Below are 8,191 nucleotides of genomic sequence, written 5' to 3'. Positions count from 1 at the left end.
ACATACACACCATTTCAAGAGAAAGCTAACAATATGCGTTTGCAGTGTTGCCACTTCGTACGGTAACAAATTCATAGCCGAAATCCGAGATATCGCTCTTGGTGGATCGTTCATTGGCTAGCAAAGTCCTCAACATAACATCAAGAAAGGTGACGAAGCCACATTTACACACGTACACGTGCATAGAGTAGCGGGCCATGGCACCAGTAAGGAGCTAAAGCACCATATAAAGATACAACATAGATTTTTGGCATAATCTCGTTCACCCTTAAACTAAGTTCCTATAGACAAGTGCTATTAAGTCTATTAAAATTAATAACATGGGGTTGAGCAATTCAAACATCACTTCTAATACAAATTTCTCAAGTCCCAAGTCTTGAAAGACTTTCCATTGTGCATAGCTATTCTTGATTAATATCATTTCATTTAAAAACAGTCCCACGGCGAATCTTGATTGTCTAAACTGAACAGAACAAAGACTACAAAATTATTTCGGCTACTGGAACAAATTGTTTGTCTTAACTATCATGACTTACTCCCATCTCATAATACTACTACATCTACTCTAAGTATTCCAAGTGTAAAAGACGGGGGTCGTAGGACATACCTTCACGATTGCGAATTTACACACTTCTCTTCCTTACTCTTGCATTCCTCGTTGTTCTGCGTTGATTAACTCCTCTGAAAACAAAATGTAGATGAACTCCAAAGGGCAAGATAAAGAACAAGAGCAAAGCACAGCTTATTCTATTTTTTTGGTTTTTGGTTTTTTGAAAACTAACTTGCAAACGAAAAATTGCAAAGGAAAAATAAAAATAAAAAGCAAAATAAAATAAAAGCAAAGTGATGGAACAAACCAACACGACCGTTTTGAAGCTCATCGAGTTTAAGTACAACCTCATTACAAATTATTTAAGGACGCGTCTAGCCAGCACCCGTTGGCTGGCTAGTGCCCCCGAGCACACACCCCCAAAAAGTAAAATTCTGTCCACACCGTCCTAGAAAGGAAAGGTTGTCCCCATCCCATGTGGCCCTCAACGGAAAACATCTTGCCTCCCCACCAAGTGGTTCCATCACTCCTTCCTGCTCATATGGAGCACACAAGTTAGGAAAATGCATCTCGTGCATTTAGTTCATTCAGAAAAACGTAAAAAGCTATAACTTCGAAACTGAGCGTCAAAATTAAATTTCGTTTTCACCGCTTGCTTTCTTGCCATGAGCTCTTCGAAACAAGACGTCATATGGGTATGTTTGACCGAACTTTTTTTTAAGAAACTTTGATGCTATCTGAGGCAACTTTGGTGTTCCAGGAAGCAATTTTGCAGTATCAATGAACACAAGAAGACTTTGGTGCTATATAAGGCTACTTTGATGCTTCCCCTAACTTTGCCTACAACACTACAAAGTTAGGCAACTTTGCCACGAAGTACTTTCCCCGAATATTATCCTAGCCTACAAGTACTTTCTAGTACTATAAGGCAACTTTTTTCCTAACATTATCCATGTATCAAATAATGGGTGTTGATTATGTTACAACCGAAATGGTTTGCATATTTAAGTGGACCAAACGACAAGCTATTTCCGTGTATCAAATTAGTGGATAACAAAATATCTACAAACTTAGTTGATTTAGGCAAGTACTGTCTATATGTAGGCAACTTATCCTATTGAAAATAACAACTTTTGGGCAAACTAAATTAATTTGTTTCTAAAAAATATATTTGGGCAACTCGTGTCAGCCTCTCCAGTAATTAACTATCATGTGTTGGGTAAGTTTTGGGCGAAAATAAAACCCAACACTCTCAAGAACGGATCTCTAGGCAACTAGCGCCAGCATCTCTAGGAACTAACTGCTATACGTCGGGCAACTTTTGGACAGTTTCGGTTCAAAATGTCGACGATTCCACCCCTTGCATCCCCACGCCGCAAAACCACCCCTTGCAGAAAATCATCGATTCGCCCAAAAACCTGGGACTGCGCATACCCCTCTTCAACCATGCTTAGGGGGGGAGATTTTGAGATACTTACTGGAGATTTGCGGGCCAATTCTCGACCACTAGGAAAAAGATTTTCTGGATCTAGCTCCTCCCTGCTAGGTGGTCACGACACATAAATGGTGGCGCCCTCTTGGCTCTCGCTCCTAATTCGCTTGCTGGTTACCGGCACTACAAGACCTCTCTCCTCAATCTCTTACTGGTTGCCACATTCATATGCCAAAAACATTTATTCTGCGCAACTTGCTGACATTATTAGGCAAGTGGGTAGGTTACTGTAGAATCATTAACTTAGAAGAAAGCATAATCATCAATTATAAAAACTACTACATTCTCAGGCACAAGTTGTGTAACTACTACAACACTCATCAGACAAAAATCAAATCACCAACCTAACATGCAGATCATGCGCAAAGGTCTTTGTCATTCCAGTCTGCAAGAAGATCCTCTATACGCATCGTTTCCGACGAACACCCGAACACCGACACAACTTCATCATCCTGGTACCAAGAAGCAAAAAACAAAATTATATTGACAAGTTTTCAGTGCACCTATTTTCAGTTTTCACACACAAGAAAACATCCCTCAGATGTCACTAAATCACCTTCTGTGTGAAAAATGTACAACTCACAACTCCTTAAAAAAAGCAAGCTATAAGGAGGACCAATTCATGTAAAACACGGCGCCGTGTTTGTCAGGGATGTGCCATGCTTCTCTTGCAGTTGTATTCTACAAGAGCACACCTGCTGGCCATTGCATTTTGCATTGCCCCCAAACTACACATGACAACAATTCAGAGTTGACACAGGGAAAATACACAACCTCGGACTCATTGAAAGCAACAAATGAATATCAGGACAGGGTGAAGAACTACGAAATGGGCAAATTTGACATGCATGATAAACATGAGTTCCCAAGAAGGAACAAGGCAGGGAACATGCTGACAAACTCTGATATATGCCTAGGACGGTGACATTAATCATAAAGTCTCAGGTAATGATGATGATACTTGTAACATACAGATGGATTGTGTTCACTGGAAGATCTAAGCCAGTGGCAAAAAGCAAGTGTTCATGTGATGTAGGCAATTTGCATATAAGTTTCAGGCAACTCCATGTATTTGCTGGAACAAAAAAGCTAATAGCCAGCTACTGGGGAGGCAGAAAAAACTAGTTGGAAAGCTATTGGGGATGTGTGAAATTTACCTGGAAGTAGCTGGCAAAGCTTCTTGCTTGCAAACAGGGAAAATAAAAAGCAAGTCCCGCTGGGATATAGGCAAAATGCACAAGTTTGAGGCAACTCCTCTTTTTTGCTGAAACAAAAAAATTGAATAGCTTTGTACGAAGATTACCTAGAAGTGGATGTTGAATCTTCTTGCTTGAGCATGTGCACAAAACCTCGAAAACGTTGCTTTGACATCATTTTAGAATTTAGTGAGGCCCTGCAAACAAAACAAACCATTTGTTTAGGTAAGAACGTCTACGAAAGCATATTTATGAAACTTAGGTGATCAGGGTAGCGTTTTGAGCAATGGTTTTGGTTTGCTCCAGCATCTTCTTCTCCCAAGCCAGGGGATGGGATAAATTAACATAGCAGCAATTTTTTATGCTTCAAGTCTGCACGAGGGATCTTTGTAGCCGACATAGGCCTCTAGACCTGTGTGGTAGTGTTGCAGGCTTGAAGCAAATGCAAAAGGCGGGGTACGGCCAAGCGGTCAGGTCAAAGGGAGGGAGGGGGTCTGGGTCTCTTGTGTAGATTGGCTGTGCTGTACAACTACAAGTATCCTTTCCTGTGTAGTACTGTACTTGATACGGTAAGTAGCCAACTACAAGTAGCCTCTATAAAGTTATACTCGGTTTGTAGGCAATATCCATAGATTCTGCAGCCAATTCATTAGCTTAGTTACCAAAGAAAAAAATAGTGGAAGTCAGAGAAACTACTACTTGGTTTGTAGGAAATTCGCCTACATGTTTCGGGCAAAAAAAATGTGGACACATATTGTGTGGAACATCGAGTTGTGATGTGTCCCCTGGGCAAATGCATTAGTGGTTGAAGGCAAGTTGTACTCTGATCTAAGCAAATTGCATAGTATATCCAGGCAACTCCAGATTTTGTTTAGAAAAAGGATTGAATGGTAGCAACTCGTACTAGGTTTATAGGCAGTTTCCGTAGATTCTGTAGCCAACTCATAAGCTTGCTAGCCGAAGAAAAATAAATAGTGGAAGTCAGGAGCAACTACTACTTGGTTTGTAGGCAATTTTCCTACAAGTTTCAGGCAAACCTATGTGTGGAACATCAAGATGTGTTGTGTCCCCTGGACACATGCTTTAGTTGTTGCAGGCAAGTTGTGCTCTGATCGAAGCAAATTGCTCACTATATCCAAGTAAACCAGGGTTTTGTTTAGAACAAGGATTAAAAGTTAGCAACTCATACTGGGTTTGTAGAAAATTTCCATAGATTGTGCAGCCAACTCATTAGCTTGCTTGCCAAAGAAAATAAAATAGTGGATACAAACTGCATGTCAACCCATTCAGCAAGTCCAATAGCAGAAATGAGGCAACTACTTATCAAAATACCATGCAAGTTTGAGCAAGTCCAGTAGAAGAAATGAGTCCAATAGCTCAATATAAATCTTGATTTTTTTTCTGGATTATTATATGTTGCAATCACTTGGACACAGATAAGCAAATATCGACAAGTTTTCATACAAGACACATGTTCTTTATAATGGATAAAAAAAGAACACGTGTCCCTATCCGTTATAAAGCTATAACAAGGTTGTGATATTCTTTTTTATCCATTATAAAGAACATGTGTCCCTATGCGTGATGACCGCATTATGAAGTAATCTGCTGGACCTTCCATGCCACCTTGTTGTCCGCGCGACCCGCCTTGGTCCTGTAGATCCGTTTCAGCAGAAGCTATCGCAACCGAACCAGAAGTAAAGAAATTGAAGGAGAATGACTCGCCTCCAAGCTCGATGTGGCCCGCGAGGAGAAGCGAAGAGACGGCGGGTCAGGCGGCGGAGGTGCTCGCAGTACACGTAGGCAGTGATGATGCCGCCCCCTAAATGTGTGCCTAGTGCCTACCATGTCACTTACCTGACTTATCTCTCTCTTGCTGCCATTTGCCTAGAATAGTTTTTAAGTTGCTTGATCTATGTGTTTCAATTGCCTGGTCTAGCTGTCTGAAGTCGCCTAGCCCCTAATATGTGTGTGTTTTTTGAACTATCATGGGGGGCTACACTCTAAGCACAAATTTTTTGCATCATTTTGAGGAAAAAATACACATAAAAAATGGATAGGCAAGTTTAAACACATGATCAAAGTCCATGTAAACCTAGTGACACATTTGTATAAAAAACCCAAGCATGGACTGACTATCATTTTCTAAAAAATACTTTGGGCAACTCACAACAGCATATGTAGCAACCGTCTGCTCTGTGTTGGGAAATTTTCGGCACTTTCCCGAGGCACTCCAACTCACGAAACCACCCACCACCCCAACCACGAAACTCCACCGCCATGCAAAATGGTCGATTCGCCCCCTCGAATCCACATACTACGCCAACCCCCACCCCTGCTTCCCTCTCCCAACCTCCAAACCAAATTTCGGATGATAGAAGTGCAAGGGAAAATTTCAGATGATAGAAGAGAGAATTTCATACAAATTAATAAATATTTAGTAGAAAATGTTCAGAAGCAAAAGCAGGTGGCAAATCTTCACAAGATTAATGCCTAGACAGACACACACACGCACACACACACTCACACACACACATACACACGCATAAATCAAAGGAGTGCATCTTTAGTAGTATTTCCCATAGAAATCAGTGTACAATGCCGCCCTTGCTCGACGAATCTGACGAAAGGGCAACTGCAGACTACCAGGAATTACATACAGGATCCATCTTGTCCATGAGAAATGGAACAAAGCAACTCGGGATGGCTACTCCTTGGACATGTGGATTCATCTTTTTTTTCTTCTTATTCTTTTAAAACGGTTTCTGTTTCATACAATTGGTGTTTGTATCATCATTCTGGCAAGACCGAAGTACACACGAATCTTCTCACCATTTGTAGAGGATAGCAAAGTAGAAGTACATTCATTTGGATATTACACATATCGTCCTTCATTCTGTTCTGTAGTACAAGTACACGAGAGGGATGCATACCTGTTTATTATGATTCTTTAGCAGGTGTACGAAGGTGGACAATCTTGGCATCCTTCCTTGTCTTCCTCTTGAGCCACTGGCAGAGCTCCGCCGGGTTCACCTCGCCCGCCACGGCCACGACTCCAGTGCCGACGTCGCTCCCACTGACGTTTCAACCCCTGTCAAACCAAAAAATCAAGAAAATTGGATGTTCCTGCAAACCAAGTAAGAGGGTTCAGGCCAGGTAGGCTGCGCAATGCATGCGTACCTAAGAAGGTCCTCACGGAGGGCATTGCCTTGTCGACCTTGCCGACGCAGCCCATGCACCGGCACTGTATGTTGACATATGGATTCACAAGTCCACAGCGAGCAGGGGGGCGCTGGTTGGAATCTGCGATGGGGCAGCCAGAGCAGCCGCTGCGTGCTTTTGTTGTCGTTGTTGGACAAGAAGGGCCAGGATCTGACGGGGATCGAAGGTCCCAGCCGCGGGATGCATCGAATCGGCGATGCAGGATGCTTCGCTGCCGGTCTGGGGTGTGGGGTGCGTCGGCGGAGAAGAAGGCTGGGGAAGGAGGAGCTCCGGCGTGGCCAGGTCGATGGAGGCTGGGCGCAACGGATCTCGCCGGGGCGCGGAGGAAGGTGTGCATGGGGAGGAAGAAGATGAGTTCGTGGATGAGGGAGAGGAATGGGTCGTGGGGCACGACCGCACGGGGCAGAGAAACGGGGTGAGTGAATAGTTTGCTTTCGGCCCAGACCGCCCAGCACCTGAGGCCGCGATTTCGATCGGACGACGCGGAAGGGTGTGTGCTCTGTAAGACATAGAGCCCACGAGCACTTTTTAGGTTTTAGGATTATTCAAATACCATCACATCTTGGAAGTGGTGACACAGGTAATTATGTCACCGAGATGCCACAACATGAGAACGAGAAAGAAGAACAAAACTGGCAACGAGGAGACCGGTATAGTGAGCATGTGTATGAATCAAGAGGATACCGATATATGTCACCTTGGGTTTTGTAAAGTATCTTGAAGAAAAGGGAACATCACATGATAACCAAAGGTTCACTCGAATGACATTCGTGTAATCATAGGGATCGATATGGACGTCCACGGTTCCGCTATCGATCGTTGAATGAAGGGGTTTCATTCATGTCTATGGTTTACCGAACCTACAGGGTCACATGCTTAAGGTTATCGTGATCTGCTGAGTGTTAGTAGGATGAGAGTATCAAGGATTTATTAGTGAAATAGTTTCGTTAATATTCAGAATAGTTGCGAGAGGATCCGAAAGCGTTTCAGGGTCACCAAAAGGGTTTCAGAGAGTATTGGGTAATACCAATGATTTAATATATAGGTGGAAAATGTTTTTGGGGCTGTTAAATTATACATAATATGCTCTAGTAATTTTAGAGGGCTTTTATATTTAATTTAATATCAATGAGCCTTAAAAGGCCAAACGGTGGAAGGCAACTTGGGTCACCAAGGCCCAAGTGGGGAGGCTGTAACACCCCGAGACAGATGTGCCAGGTGTCCTCCAGTTATTCGCTGTTGTTGCCTTGTCTTTGCTTTACATATCATGTCATCATGTCCATTGCATTTGCATATGTGTTCGTCTCATGCATCCGAGCATTTTCCCCGTTGTCCGTTTTGCAATCCGGCGCTCCTATGTCCTCCGGTGTCCCCTTTTACCTCTTTTCGTGTGCGGGTGTTAAACGTTCTCGGATTGGACCAAGACTTGCCATGCGGCCTTGGTTTACTACCGGTAGACCGCCTGTCAAGTTTCGTACCATTTGGACTTCGTTTGATACTCCAACGGTTAACCGAGGGACCGAAAAGGCCTCATGTGTGCTGCAGCCCAACACCCTTCCAAAGTGGCCCAAAACCCACCTAAACCCCCTCCATCATATAGGTCGTTCGATCAAGATCGCGTGGCCGAAAACCGTGCTCAATTTGGAGCCTCCTAGCTCCCTCTACCTATAAAAAGGCATCTCCCCCAAAATTTCCGGATCAAACCCTAGCCCCCTCTTCCTCCGCGCGCCG

The 8,191-nt window shown here is 43.4% G+C and overlaps 1 long non-coding RNA gene across 5 annotated transcripts; it reads right to left on the bottom strand.

Annotated features, from left to right (window-relative positions):
• Nucleotides 1-849: 849 nt before the first annotated feature.
• Nucleotides 850-6,661, bottom strand: LOC125531579. 5 transcript variants are annotated; one of them, XR_007293342.1, is made up of 8 exons: nt 6,419-6,661; nt 6,172-6,329; nt 3,346-3,435; nt 3,200-3,258; nt 2,599-2,770; nt 2,387-2,494; nt 2,029-2,240; nt 850-1,083 (listed from the first exon to the last, which is right to left on the bottom strand). It is a non-coding gene; the product is annotated as an uncharacterized LOC125531579 (long non-coding RNA). The 5 variants fall into 5 exon arrangements; XR_007293344.1 differs by having other exon boundaries at nt 2,029-2,228; XR_007293340.1 differs by lacking the exon at nt 2,599-2,770.
• Between the last annotated feature and the right edge of the window lie 1,530 nt (nt 6,662-8,191).

This window comes from Triticum urartu, unplaced genomic scaffold (assembly GCF_003073215.2).
Source record: "Triticum urartu cultivar G1812 unplaced genomic scaffold, Tu2.1 TuUngrouped_contig_7512, whole genome shotgun sequence".
NCBI lineage: Eukaryota > Viridiplantae > Streptophyta > Magnoliopsida > Poales > Poaceae > Triticum > Triticum urartu.
This window is presented reverse-complemented; position numbering and strand designations above follow the sequence as displayed.